Raw genomic sequence first — 15,571 nt, 5'->3', positions numbered from 1 at the left:
GGTGAAACAGCTGGCTTTCTTAGGTATGCGTTTGGCCGATGTCAGTCAGAGGGGGGCTAGAGTGTCGGTGCATTTGGTGATCCATGTGTTGAGATTGCGTGCTGCTGTGTTGGCGTCATTGGAGGGAGAGATTTGGCAAGAGATGAGGCGAGTTGGTCGTTGGTGATTTTGTTCCATTTCCTGTGGGGGGCACTGGGGCTGCAGCTTCTGGGTGCAGTGATTGTGGAGTGAATGCAGCGGTGGTCGGTCCAGTCTGGGGTGGAGACGGTCTCAATGGTAATCCGGTTGCTTAAGGTGAAGATGGGGTCCAGTGTGTGTCCTGCAATGTGTGTGGGTGCGGAGACCAGCTGTCTGAGGCCGAGGGTGGTGAGGTTGTAGAGAAGAGCGGTGGTGTTTGGATCGGCGCGGTACTCGAGGTGGAAATTCAGGTTGCCGAGGAGGAGGTCGTCTGCCGCCAGGGCCTGGAAGGTAGCGATGTCTCCAACGTTGTCTATTAATGCTGGGTGGGGCCGGGTGGCCTGCACTCCAGGGTGTCGCAGATGGAGGAGTTGTGGTGGGAGTGGACCAGGAAATGAAGGTGTTCCATGCATTGTTCTTCTGGGATGCCCTTGACACGTAGTGAGGACTTGTGTACGATGGCGAGACCTCCGCCCCGGCGGGAGGGCTGGTCCCGCCTTAGGATGCCACTGACCTCCACATCCCGAACACTGGGAAATCTTGTAGGCAATGCATTTTAGCCTCCCCTTGCATGGATGATGCATTCTCCTGTGCTACCTGTTGCTTCTCCTACATATCACCTTTCTCTAACCCCCACCCCTCCTCAACCAACGCACGTCTGAATCTCACACCACATCACCACGCATAACACCCACCCCACCCTCTGATATCTTCACCTCAACACCCATTCACTTATCAGACAGATCATCAAAGTCTGGGACCTCCTGCACAAACTCTCACTAGACCTGCTCTTCCTAACTGAGACCTGGGTCAAACTAAGGTTGGCCGCTGACATTGCAGTGGCTATTTCCCAGGTGTTAAAATCGCAAGGCAGGACAGAACTTGCAAACCCAGAAGAGGACTAGCCATCGTCTACAAAGAAAACATCCACTGCTCCATCACATCCGATAACTCACAAGACCACCTAGAAAACCTGGCTTTTAAGGTCAATATCGCCAGCAACACCATCCTGGGAGGGTTCCTGCTCAACCGACCTTCCAGCCCGAGATGCAACATCAGAAATAGACTTGCATACCTCACCTCCCCCTCACATGTGCCTGCGTCCAGCTCCTTCATCCTTCTTGGTTCCCTTAACTTTCACCTCGAGGACCACACTTACCCGAACACCAACAATCTTCTCCAAGGCCTAAACATACCAACATTCACCCAACGAGTGAAGGGCCACACCCATGCTGCCAGACAACTCCTCAAGTTTGTTTTCACCAACCAACCTCCTTGATATCATGGTGGACAAGCCCACCCACTCACCTGGACTGACCACATCCTTGTCCGCTTCTACCTACACCCGCCCTATCAACGTGAAACCACTGCCATTAAAACCAACTTATGCAACTGGAACAGGATCCAAGAGGAAACCTGGACCACTGACTTCTAAACACGCCACTCACCACACCTGGACGACCTCCCCCAATCCATCACCAACTTCAACTACTGGATCACCTCTGGTGCAGACACCCTGGTTCAGCTCAAGATCATCACAAGCCCATAGACTAGACCAGTAGCCAGCTGGTTCACAGAAAAATTACCACTACCAAATATTGCAAACAAATCGAACACCAATGGAGATACACCCAGGGCAAAATCGACAGAAGCACCACTAGACATGCCCTTCAGATTTATCACCAGCGACTCAGATCTATTTAGAACTCATATCTGACTGAAGGAATTGAAACAGAAACAGTTCCAACAACTTCGAAGAGATACTCTGGATAGTAAAGTAATTTACCACCCGCACCACAACCATCACCGCTACTCTGGAGCTCTGCATCCAGCTCTCCCAATACTTCAGCAACAAAATCAGCACCATTTATATTAACCGAACCTGTCCACTCTTGCCTCTCTCAAACCCAAAGAGATGAGTGCTCTGGAAACCAAAATGACCAGCTGACCCATCGTCACCACTATGTAAACGTCCGTGTGTGCTCCATTTACTTGAGAGCACCAAGGGACTCCTGCCCCCATTTCATCTTCACCAAACGACTCAAGCCCATACGCGCTGCTCTTAACCCCAATACTCAACAACTCCCTCACTACTTACACTCTTTCAGATGCCTTTAAATACACCACCAAACTACCTATACTGAAGAAACCTTCAATAGACCCAAAGGCTTTGGTCAACTACAGACTGATATCCTTGTTGTCCTACCCCACTAAAGTCCTGGAAAAACACTTCAACAAATGACTGGCTGACCACCTCAATGACAACCACTTCCCGGACGCTTCACAATCTGGATTCAGGCCCAAAGACAGCAGGGAAACAACTTCATAGACCCTTCACAATATGGATTCAGGTCCAATCACAGCACCGAAACTGCCCTCATTGCTGCCATTGACGACCTCTATGTAATCATGGACAAGGCAGACACAGCGACACTCATCCTCATCAACCTCTTTGCGCATTTGACACTATCTCTCACCCCATCCTCATCAAATGCCTCCATGAAACAGGCATACATGGTTCCACTCTCCAATGGCTTAGTTCCTTCCTCACTGACGGTGCTCAGTTTGTCAGCCTGGATTTGGACAACTCTTCTGCCTCCAACTTGATCTGCAAAGTTCCCCAAGGATCCTCGCAGAGCCCCCATGCTCTTCACTGCTTACATGGTACCACTCACCAATATTGTCCATAAGCAAGCCCTCAGTATTGTTTCGTATGACCCTCTCCAATGACACCTCAACACCAAATGGATGAAGACTGACTTAGATAGAGGTGCTATTCTTCAGAGAAGCTGTGGACTGCAACCTGGTGGCCACCTGAACTAGGATATTCAATTAGTTGAACCAAGCCAGGAATCTAGGTATAGTAAATGACAGCCTAATGTCAATCTCCAGCCAGGTCAACTTGGTAATCTTCTCCTCCTTTCATACCCTCAAGCTCTTCAAATTTTCAGATGATCCACCTGAAGAACTATTACACATGCTGATCACAAGCAAGCTGGACTATGGAAACATAGGCTTCATCTGCATCACTGCACAGCTCAAGAGACTCCGGGTCATACAAAAAGCAGTAGCCAGACTCACTCTCAAACTCTAATCACGCAGTCACATTTTCACATATCTCAAAGACCTCCACTTGCTCCCAGTTCACAAACACGCACTGCTCATCCTCCTCACACACTCTTACAAACCCTGCACAGTCTAGGTCTTGCATATCTGAACAGCAGCATCAGCTTCCACACACCAAACAGAAACCTCCGCTGGCCTCTGGCTCACCGACGTCCCCCACATCGGAAGAACCAGAGTCTGCAGATGCCTATTCATGTGCCTGGCTCCTAAAGCCTGGCAGGACATCCCCCTGCATATCGGAGCCACCAGCTCATTCTTGGAATTTTGCAAAGTACTAAAAACCTTGCTTTCCGAACGGTCTCTGTAAGGACAGCACCCTCCTTTGGCAGCGCAGCTAGGATAATTTCCCAGGTGAAATGCGTGCCATGCAATATTCATAATACATTATGTAACATTAGTGCGGGTACGTATCGCATCATGGCGCGTTCTAATTTCATATCTGGTAACTAAATGATTATTCTACAAAGGATGCTTGCAATAGTACACATATAACTTTTTAATAAAACATTGCTATCAACGTTCTTCTTATTAAAACTCTTCACCATCTTAAGATGGCGACCAGTGTCTGAATCACGTACACCGTCACCTACAAAGTACTATACAGTGGCTAAAAATGGGGTTTCTTTTTTCATAAGCATTATGGTGTATGGCTCAGACAACCAGATTTTGACATGAGCATTATTGGCGGGATGGACTATCTTTAGCACTTTGATTGTTGCTTGTCCCACATATATGTTTTTACTTGTGACGTCCCACGGTGGGTTGCCAATCTTGACAGTATTAATAAAAAAAACATTGATGCACATACAACAGCCATAGATGTTTAGATGGTGACTCACACTTCATATGTACCCCTAACAATTTTAAGAAGGCAACCAGTGTTGTAATCACACCCCTTCCACCTCCATCCATGTGATACATGTACCGTATAGTGCCTGAAAATGGCATGTGCTCTTCCCATAACTATAATAATATATATCAAGTAGAACCAGACTTTTATGTGGACATTATTGGCTGAATGGATTATCTTTACTACTTTGATGGTTGCTTGTTCCACATATGTGGTTCTTCTTTGAAATGCTTGAGAGTGGGTTTCACTTTTCGTTAGTATCAACAAAAAATATGTCAATGTAGAAATTACAGACATAGGTGGTCATTATTAACATGGCGGGAAACCCAGTACCTCCAGCGGTGGCAGTAACTACCGCCAACAGGCTGGTGGTCCGGACTGTCAAATAATGAAGCACATGAGAAACAAGTAGCGGTCTAGCCACACACCGCCAGCATTGGAGTGGCAATGAGGATGGAGGAGGCCGCTCACATGTTGGCGGAAAGGCCTCACCCGCCCACCAAATAATGAAGCACAAAACCGCCTTCAGTTCCGGGGCCGGAACCACTGCCACGCTTTTGGAAACAAAATAGATAAATGGAAACACTCACCGGCGTCACACACAACACGCCGAAGTAGACATGGAGAGAGAGTTGCAAATAATGCCAGTACTGCTCCTTGCCATATACCTCCACAAGCGTGACCGCCGTCGAAGACGACTATGGTAAGTACTGCAACCTAGTACACATGGGAAGAAAGGGCACAGCTACATACCCACTCCACATTTAGGGACAAGACGGGGTGGGCCAGTGGGTTCAAACAGGTCAACACAGGAGAGGAAACGTTTCTTAGGAGCAGTTGGGGTGGATTTGGAGGAAGGTGTGGGAGTGGAGGTACCAGGTATTTGTGTGCTGGACGTGGATGCAGGTGCCTGAACAGTATGATTATGTGTGGTGGATGTGTGTTGTGTGGGTGTCTGTGAATGTTTGAGTATTTTGGGAGGAGGGGGGGTGCACACAGTGGGTCTAGAGAGGCTGTCAGTGTACATGGATGTTGTCTGGGTGTCTGCAGGTCTGGTGAGTGTGCTGCATGTGTCAGTCAATGTAGTTGTGGTGAGTGCAGGTGTGGTGTCTGAGGTGGATGACTGGATGTCACATGTTGTGGTGACTGCAAGAATGGGGGCAGCAGCAGTGACTGAGGGTGCAGTGCTTGTGGGTGTGCATGGTGAGGTGACAGACAGGGAGGCAGGAGAGGTGGACACAGTGGGGGAAGTGGATCTTGTTGTGTGTGCCTTTGTATGTTGGGTGTGTGTATGCCTGTGGTGGGAAGTGTGGTACTTGTGTATGTCTGTGTGCTTCTTGTGTGTTGGTGTGTGTGCATGGCTGTCTGGACGTGTGCTTGGGATGGGTGAAGGGAGTGGGGTGCTGGAAGGGGTAGAGGTGGTTGGAGGGGGGACAGAAAGACCAGGGACACTGGCTGCCGTCAAAGAGGAGTCCAGAGTCTGAAGTCTCTGTAGGCCAGACATGGCACCGTGAAGGCCTTCCAGGTATGCATTGCATTGCTGCATCTGGGATGTTGGTCCCTGGATGGCATTCACAATGGTTGTCTGCCCTACAGAGATGGTCCTCAGGAGGTCAATAGCTTCCTCCATGAGGGCTGCAGGGCTGACCTGGGCATGGGATGAGGTACCTGGGGCGAAGGAGTCTCCCACCCTCCTGGGTGAGCGGGCACGGGCAACTGGGTGGAGAGCAACTGGGAGGGCGGAGATGGCATGGGGGGTGGCAGAAGATGACAAAGAGTGGGTGGGCCCACTAGGGTCCACCACCACCAGGGAGCTGCCATCGAAGGAGGTACAGTTGCCATTGTGTGCTGGGAAAGCCCAGGAAAAGGACTCTTGCAGCTTATTGTAGCCCTTTATCCTGAAGAGAAGGTCAGCCTTATGACCTTTGGAGTCCAGTTCCTTGTCCTGGATACAAGAGGGAGCAGGTCCAGTCCTTCAGGGCTCCCATCAGATCAATGACAACAGGTCCAGTCCTCTTCTGATCTTTCGCAGGTCCAGGAATTGTTCTGAAGTGGGTGCCTTGAGGTGCCACATTTATGTCTGGCATTAGCTAGTTGGTGGGAATGAATCCTGGGCACGCCGCAACCAATAAGGTAAAGATTCTTGGGTAAACCCTATCCACACTGGGCATTTTTAAGATAGTAAACGTTTTTGGCCACTCTAAACTTGGGCATTGAGGGCTGGTGCTGTGTGTGGCGAGTGTACTACTGTAATTGTGGTATCTTCCCACATCTACCACTAGAATCCAATTTGAGGAAGGCTGTGTAACCACAACAAAGCCGCAGACAGAGGTCTGGTAGTAAAAAAGCAGAGTTCTTCAGCAACCCGACAGTGGATGTGCAAGGACTGAGTTGGAATCCTGTTCTCCATCTTTCAATTGTGCCCCAAGTGTTATACAGGAATCCAGATTTGACACTCAAGCAGGATTTGACACCGGATTGTCAAATAGGATGACCACATCCCCCATCTTCCATATTCTGTGCAGCTCAGAGGAGTCATCTCTGTCCATTCAGGTCAGCCTGTTTCTTGCTCCTGGCAAGCACTTCATGCCTATTCAATGTTAATTATTGGCTGGGAGAAGCCAGAGAGCAAATGCAAATTAGCTTTCAGGAAATTCAGCCATGGAAATTCCTTAATATTTAGTAGAAATCAGACTGACATTGAATTGGATTTTTAATAACTATTAAAAATAGTTGTTTAATTGTGTTTTTAGTTGTCCCATTCCCAAGATACATTTGAGTATTTTAGTCTATATTCTGGTTTTGTACATAGGACAGCTAGGCTTGCCACAAAGAAAATAACTTTTAGGTGCTAATTGCTGTAAGGATTTGTTAACCTTAAATATCTACATGTCCTACTTTTAAATACTGTGTATACTACCTCGTGGGCTACAAGGCCCACAGAATGGTGACTAATTAACATTTAAAAGCAATGTTTATACCTGTCTAAAGGGTTTTCTTTGGCTGGTAGAATTGCAGTATTTACATGGCTACAGTGAAGCTTGAATGCTAGGCCTGAAGAAATATGTGAGATGACACTGTAGTGGATGGCAGGTTAGTTACTGCCATCACCTAGTAGCATTTAACTTCCACAGCCTACGTACACTTTGTAATTTATACTAGTGAATCATAGGCAAGTTAAATATGCCAGTTACGAGTAGGCCAATTCAAGCATCTTTAAAAGGGAGAGTGTAAGGAAATGCCTCCTTGGCATGGTTACCCCCTAATTTGTTGCCTTTTGCTGATGTCAGTTATGATTGAAAGTGTGCTGGGACCCTGCTAACCAGGCCCCAGTACCAGTGTTCTTTCCCTAAACTGTACCTTTGCTTCCACAACTGGCACAGCCCTGGCACGCAGATGAGTCCCTTGTAAATGGTACCCCTGGTACCAAGGGCCCTGATGCCAGGGAAGGTCTCTAAGGGCTGCAGCATGTCTTATGCCACCCTAGGGACCCCTCGCTCAGCACATGCACACTACCTAGCTTGCGTGTGCTGGTGGGGAGAAAATTACTAAGTCGACATGGCACTCCCCTCAGAGTGCCCTGCCAACCTCACACTGCCTGTTGCATAGGTAAGTCACCCCTCTAGCAGGCCTTACAGCCCTAACACAGGGTGCACTATGCCACAGGTGAGGGCATATGTGCATGAGCACTATGCCCCAACAGTGTTTAAGCAAAACCTTAGACATTGTAAGTACAGGGTAGCCATAAAGAGTATATGGTCTGGGAGTTTGTCAAACACAAACTCCACAGTTCCATAATGGCTACATTGAAATCTGGGAAGTTTGGTATCAAACTTCTCAGCACAATAAATGCACGCTGATGCCAGTGTGGAATTTATTGTAAAATGCACCCAGAGGGCATCTTAGAGATGTCCCCTGGATACCAGTCTGACTCCTAGTGCTAGGCTGACCAGTTTCTGCCAGCCTGCCACAACCAGACGAGTTGCTGGCCACATGGGGAGAGTGCCTTTGTCACTCTGTGGCCAGGAACAAAGCCTGTACTGGGTGGAGGTGCTTCTCACCTCCCATTGCAGGAACTCTAACACCTGGCGGTGAGCCCCAAAGGCTCATGCCTTTTGTTACAGCACTCCAGGGCATCCCAGGTAGTGGAGATGCCCTCCCCTCCAGCCACTTCCCCCCACGTTTGGCGGCAAGGCTGGAAGAGATAATGAAAAAAACAAAGAGGAGTCACCCACCAGTCAGGACAGCCCCTAAGGTGTCCTGAGCTGAGGTGACCCCTGCCTTTAGAAATCCTCCATCTTGAGATTGGAGGATTCACCCAATAGGATTAGGGATGGCCCCCCTCCCCTCAGGGAGGATGCACAAAGAGGGTGTAGCCACCCTCCAGGACAGTAGCCATTGGCTACTGCCCCCCAGACCTAAACCCCTCCCTAAATGTAGTATTTAGGTGCACCCCAGAACCCAGGAAATCAGATTCCTGCAACCTGAAACAAGAAGAAGGACTGCAGACCTGAAAACCCTGCAGAGACGACGGAGACGACAACTGCTTTGGCCCCAGCCCTACCGGCCCGTCTCCTGATCGAAGAAAACTGCAACAGTGGCGCATCCGACAGGGACCAGCGACCTCTGAAGCCTCAGAGGACTGCCCTGAACCAAAGGACCAAGAAACTCCCGTGAACAGCGGCTCTGCTCAACAACAGCAACAACTTTGCAACTTTCTTGCAACTTTTAAAGACCTCACTCTTCCCGCCGGAAGCGTGAGACTTCACCATCTGCACCCAACGCCCCTGGCTCAAGCTCCAGAGAACCAACACCACAAGGAGGACTCCCAGGTGACTGTGACCTCGTGAGTAGCCCGAGACGACCCCCCTGGACCTCGACAGCGACGCATGCAGAGAGAATCCAGAGGCTCCCCCTGACCGCGACTGACTGTAACAAGGAACCCAACGCCTGGACCAAGCACTGCATCCCTGGCCCCCAGGACCAGAAGGAACCGAACCACAGTGCAGTAGTGACCATCAGGCGACCCTCTGCCTAGACCAGTCGGTGGCTGGCCCGAGAAGCCCCCCTGTGCCCTGCCTGCACCGCTAGAGTGACCCCCGGATCCCTCCATTGTTTCTAATACAAAACCTGATGCTTGCTTTGCACACTGCACCTGGCCGCCCCTGTGCCGCTGAGGGTGTGTTTTGTGTGCCTACTTGTGTCCCCCCAGTGCTCTACAAAACCCCCCTGGTCTGCCCTCCGAGGACACAGGTACTTACCTGCTGGCAGACTTGAACTGGAGCACCCCTGTTCTTCATAGGCGCCTATGTGTTTTGGGCACCTCTTTGACCTCTACACCTGACCGGCCCTGAGCTGCTGGTGTGGTAACTTTGGGGTTGCCTTGAACCCCCAACGGTGGGCTGCCTATGTTCAGGAACTTAGGGCCAGATGTATCAAACGATTTTGCATTCGCAAACGGTGCGATTTGCAGAAATCGTCCGTTTGCGAATGCAAAAACTTGATTTGCGATGTATGAAAGGCATTCGCAGGCCAAAAACAAGGAATCACAAAAATTGCTAATTTTAGCGAAGCAACATGGTTTTGCGTGTCGAAATCTGTGTATCGCATTTTGCGACATGAAATACCGAATCGCTATTTGCATTCGTAAATTGCGAGTCCGAATAGCGACTCGCAAATACAGAATCTGTAATTCTCTTCGCAAATTGCTATACGCAGATTGCGACATGCAAAACCATGTCGCAATTCGATGCTTCAAAAATTGCGAATATTCGCAGAATGGCCTTTTGCACATGCAAATTACCACGGATTGAAACCAGGTGGTAACCAGGGCAACCTATATAAAGAGGCCCAGAATGCCTCAGCCTCTTTTCCACAATGGCTGCACTCTACGTCATGGCGAAGAGAATGAGGATCTTGGCAGGTTTGAGGAGAGGGAGGAGGAGACAGGAACGCATTTTCAGAGTGCGCATTACCCTTTTTGATCAGACTGAGGAGGAAATATTTGAGAAGTACAGGTTGAGCTCAGCCATGATACTTGACCTGATAGCTGAGCTACAACCCATACTGCAACACACAGGACCAATAACATACCCACCCATGTGCAGGTATTATGCTCCCTGCACCTACTTGCCTCAGGGAGCTATCAAGGGGTCATAGCAGCAGCTGGAGGGGTATCACAGAGTGCCCTCTCTAGATTTTTCAAAGCATTTCTAAATGCCATGCTGAGCAGGATACGCCAGTACATCAGATTCCCTCACACCCCACAGTAAATACAGCAGACAAAAATAGATTTCTATCAGATAGCACAGTTCCCACATGTCCTAGGTGCCATAGATGGGACACATGTTGCAATCTGTCCACCATCGGCCACAGACCGTAAACCGTAAATACCAACATTCAATGAACATACAGGTGATATGCAATGCCTCCTACATCATAACTGATCTTGTGGCCAGGTACCCAGGGAGTACACATGATTCGTACATCTTTTGCCACAGCGGGATTCACACAAGACTGGTAGCTGGGGAATATGGTGAAGGTTATCTACTAGGTAATTTCCAACTTTACAATGTTGCATTGATGCCAGTGTGACGTCAGATGGCACAGCTACTCATTATACCCTCTGTTCCTTCCAGGAGACAGTGCCTACGCAGTGCTCACCTACATGATGACGCCCTATCTAAATCCTGCAACACCAGCAGAGCGGAGATACAATTCAACACACAGGGCAACCCGCAATGTTGTGGAGCGCACCTTTGGCCTGCTGAAGAGTCGCTTCCGATGCATCCACAAAAGTGGAGGGGCACTACAGTACAGACCGGACACTACCGGTAGAATAGTGGCCACATGTGCGATCTTGCACAATATAGCTACCACCAGGGGCATACCTGTGGAAATATCGGAGCTAGACTCAGATGAGGATGATGATCCCATACCACCCCTACAGCCAGCAGACAGGACCAGTGCAGCAGAGGGCAGGCAAAGGCCTGCTGACATCACGCACAACCATTTCAGATGTAAGTAATGACAACACAACCTCACTGACATGTATTCCGGTAGTTAGCACCTTTATTACGTTGACTTCAGGTAACACATGTGTCACTAGGACAAAGCAATACACATGAGTCAGACATGAGCCATTAACAGTGTCACACTATTGTCATCATAGTTTACTGTATTGCTACATGTGAAGGTAGTCCCCTATAGCTCTCAATGTCACTTCTTACGACCACGCATTCCACTTGAGTGTGCAGTGGCCTCGCCGGCACCTCTTGTATCAGGCTCACAGGCAGTACTGTGCCTGGCACTGCGAAGCCTAGGATCCATAACGGGGACTGCAAGACTGCTGAGGCTAGATGACTCCTCAGTATCCCCAACTCCCAGTTTGCTGGGTGAAGCACTGCGTGCTGTCAGCATAGCATCCAGAACGTTGGTAATTTGCACCAATCCCTGGGCAACATCCCGACTGCTATGTGCTACCACCACCTGTGCGGCCACAGCACGCCGTGATATCAGGGCAGTAGATATAGCAAGAAGATTAACACATCTGCAAAAGCCATTGAACATTCCCATGAATTGCCTTTCGCGCCTGCGGTGGCTAACTCGCTCATGCCTGATCTCAGTACCGTGTTCCTTAATGGCATTTGTCAGTTCCGCGGTGTTCTCCGCAGCTGTTTGCTGTCCCTCATGCAGCTTGCAGATGTTTGTATTCAGATACTCCAACTGCTTGTGTAGCCCCCCCATATTGGCATTGTGTGACTGCAACTGCCTGTGCATTTCCCTCATGTTTTTCCATTGCAGGTGCTGCACTTTGAGCATGGATGCTTCAAGGCCACCAAAGAATGATGGGCCCTCACCTACATCTGTGTGCTGTGTGCCTGCATCGTGAGGCCTCCTGCGGGGAGTTGAGTGACGCTGGGGCAGGGACTGCTGCCTTCCTGTGGATCTAGCTTCTGGGGGTGGTGTGTGGCCTTCATCCGGCATGTCATCGGAGTCCTGGTTCAACTCGTGGTGAGGTAACACCCTTGCCCTGCGTCTGATTGGTGCTATGCACAATGACTCCCTGGTGTTTGAGTTGGACAGAGGCTGTGTTTCTGCATCCCCCACATTGGCACCTTCTGCTGCTGCTGGGCCTGACCCATCTGCAACGACAATGTGCAGCATGTCATTTAGGTATGTATCACCAAATGTGGCTCAATGGTAATAAATGTACAATTACATCGTATCACTATTAGCTGTGTGTTTTGTTCTTCTGTGTGTCGCTATACTTAATTGCATTCTATGTGCTATTTTCAGCTCTGGGTTGTGGACTACCACTCCCTTAAGGCATTGTTGTGCTGCATGTAAGATGTGGAATGGATTACGTATCCCAATGCTTTGCACTACTTGCTATTTCCTAAGGGACATCTGTAAATGCACATATGGGGTTACATATCATTATTGGACTTACCTTTACTGGTGCTGGGTGTGCCGGAAGTGTCAATGTCAGTGACCCCACTGACAGCTTCTGGAAGCAGTGTGGAATCCACCAGGTCTTCCATGGGGGTGGAGGGTGTCTGGGTGGATGGTCCACCTCCTGTGCTCCTTGCCTCCTTTAGCCTGCTGGCCACCCTCTCCTTGGCACGGGAACGCAGGTCGTACCACCTATTGCGTATTTCTTCCACCGAGCGCTGCGCAACCCCCACTGCGCAGATTTTGGACTGGATGTCAGCCCAAAGTTTCCGCTTCTCACTCTCTGGTATCTGGAGTGAGCTCTTCCCAAAGAGCTGGTCATGGCTCCTGACCACCTCCTCAGTGAGCACCTCTAATTCTTGCTCACTGAATTTCAGCTTCCTCTTCCTCTCTCCCTTCTCCTTCCCATTTCCAGCATTGGCCATGTTGGTGTCAGGTCCTGGCTTGCTCACAAACTTGCTCCCTGGGGCTGGTCTGTGACTCTCTGACTGCTCCTGTGGGTGTGGTACCTGGAAACAGCCTGGGCTGACTCACTTCCTGTTTGTGATGTCATCAGGCTGTGCCAGGTGACCGTTTTCGCAATTTGCGATTTTCAAATACCGAATCGCAATTATTTTTGCGATTCGGTATTTGGACCTCGCAAATTGCATTAGCGAATTTTAGGAAATCGCTATTTCCGACTCACAATTTTGTTACATCACATTTTGCATGCCGGAAATAGCGATTTCTTAAAATTCGCTATTAGGGACTCGCAAATGACATTCTTCATACATCTGGCCCTTAGACTTGTAAGTGTCTTACTTACCTGACAAACTAAGCAATATTTACCTCCCCCAGGAACTGTTGATTTTTGCAGTGTGCCCACTGTTAAAATAGCTTATTGCCATTTTTACTAATACTGTGTATGCTATTGCTCTAATTCAAAGTTCCTAACTTACCTGTGTGTAGTACCTTGCATTTTATGTATTTACTTCAAATCTTGAACTTGTGGTTCTAAAAATAAATTAAGAAAAGATATTTTTCTATATAAAAGCTATTGGCCTGGAGTTAAGTTTTTCAGTATGTGTTCCTCATTTATTGCCTGTGTGTGTAGAACAAATGCTTAACACTACCCTCTGATAACCCTACTGCTCGACCACACTACCACAAAATAGAGCAAATAGAATTATCTAATTTTGCCACTATCTTACCTCTAAGGGGAACCCTTGGACTCTGTGTACACTATCTCTTACTTTAAGATAGTACATACAGAGCCAACTTCCTACAGAGAGCATCAACACTTTTCTTCTGATTAGCAGGGGTAAAGTGCAAAGAGTTCTTAATCCAGCTAAAGCATACAGTCCAGCAAAAGGCGAAAATCCATGGTGACCTCGCAAAAAAGGCAGATTTCCTACTCTCTTCATATCTGCTTCAGTTTCATCAACTGATCTTTGGCTATGCATTCAACCAGGTGGACTGCAGAATACACTAATTGAAACACACTTTCTTGTGAAAAAATAATTATCTATTTGTCCTTATTCCTAATAATGGCATTTACTTTGATAATTATCTGACATGGGAAAGTACAAGAATTAATTAATGATTAATATGGACATCTGGATATCCTCTGTTCTCCAGTACTTATTGGGAAATAGTTGTGCAAATTAAATTTGCATTATGCATACGCTACATGGAAACCAGATTACATGCCAAACATGTAGATTAATAGGCCATCTATATGAACCCATGCTTTATCACAACTATTTATATTAGTTTTCGTGTTTTTTCAGATATTGTGTTATAAATAGGAATCATGGGCCAGATGTACCAAAGGATTTTACCCATTCTGTGTCTATGGGAAAAAGCTTTCGTACATATGGCCCCATATGTGTTAAATTTGTCATTGTAAAATGTTGCATATTTCCGTCAACTTTCAGTCTGCAAAGAAGTTTCAAATACGTCAAGGAACGAAACGTGTTGGGTGATTTTACAAGGAATGGAGAATAAAAAAATGTTTTAACCTTGATGACAGAGTTCATGCCTTGATTTATTCGCAGATTGTGCACTCTCCTTATCTCATAATTGATTTGTTCTCTGCATCATATGTCAGCAGTAGCTGTTGCAGCTTGTTATTGTTTGGAGGCGCACCACTGGACACTGAAATGACTGATCTAAGGAGTATTATTACTGTTGTTATCCTGGCTGCTCATTGTAAATCTTCTTAGCTCATAGTACATCCTCTTAGTTCATTTGGAGACTGATTTCCAATACGGAGGGTATGCAAGGGTGTGCCAAGCATCTGGATACATCTCCTGTGGTTCATTTATGGGATATTTTCTCAGTGACCACCTGGGAGACTCCCAGTAAGGTGTTCTTGGTTGTGTCGGCCATTGTCAGACTTCATTTTAGTACACCCCAGAAGTAAAAACTGAGACAAGGAAAAGGTAGGTGTATATAATTCCTATATGATTTACTAATAATCTCCATTACACCTAGTTAAGTAGCTTGATTATGATTCCAAAGGGTTTCTGAGAAAGGAAAGGGATAGTACCTGGGAGGATGAATGATTGAGTTTATTTGAACAGGATCAATATTCCTGCCAGGAGGCAAGCGATTCTCTTATGTAATGACGGTGATAAAGAAGAGAAAGGCTAGCAGTAATGACAATTACAGGTAAGTAATGAAGGCATTTGCAGTTTTTAAATGATAAAGAGTCCCAAAATGGCTACCAATATTTTCTTGTTGAATTGTTGGAGGTCAATCAGATCTCAGCACAAGATAGGGAGTGTTTGCGAAGCCTCCGCGTCTGTATATATACACATTTTGATTTTCTTTAATATCTCATAAACTACTAAACATATTTACACCAAGTAACAAAAAAGCCTCTTTCTGGACCAAGAGCTACCTTTCTGCCAAATTTGGTGTAATTCTATCCAGCGGTTCGGGCGTTACGTTGTTCAAAATCCCTATGGAAAAATGAATGGG

Source organism: Pleurodeles waltl, chromosome 4_2, assembly GCF_031143425.1.
Source record: "Pleurodeles waltl isolate 20211129_DDA chromosome 4_2, aPleWal1.hap1.20221129, whole genome shotgun sequence".
Taxonomy (NCBI): Eukaryota; Metazoa; Chordata; class Amphibia; order Caudata; family Salamandridae; genus Pleurodeles; species Pleurodeles waltl.
Note: the sequence above shows the minus strand (reverse complement) of the source record.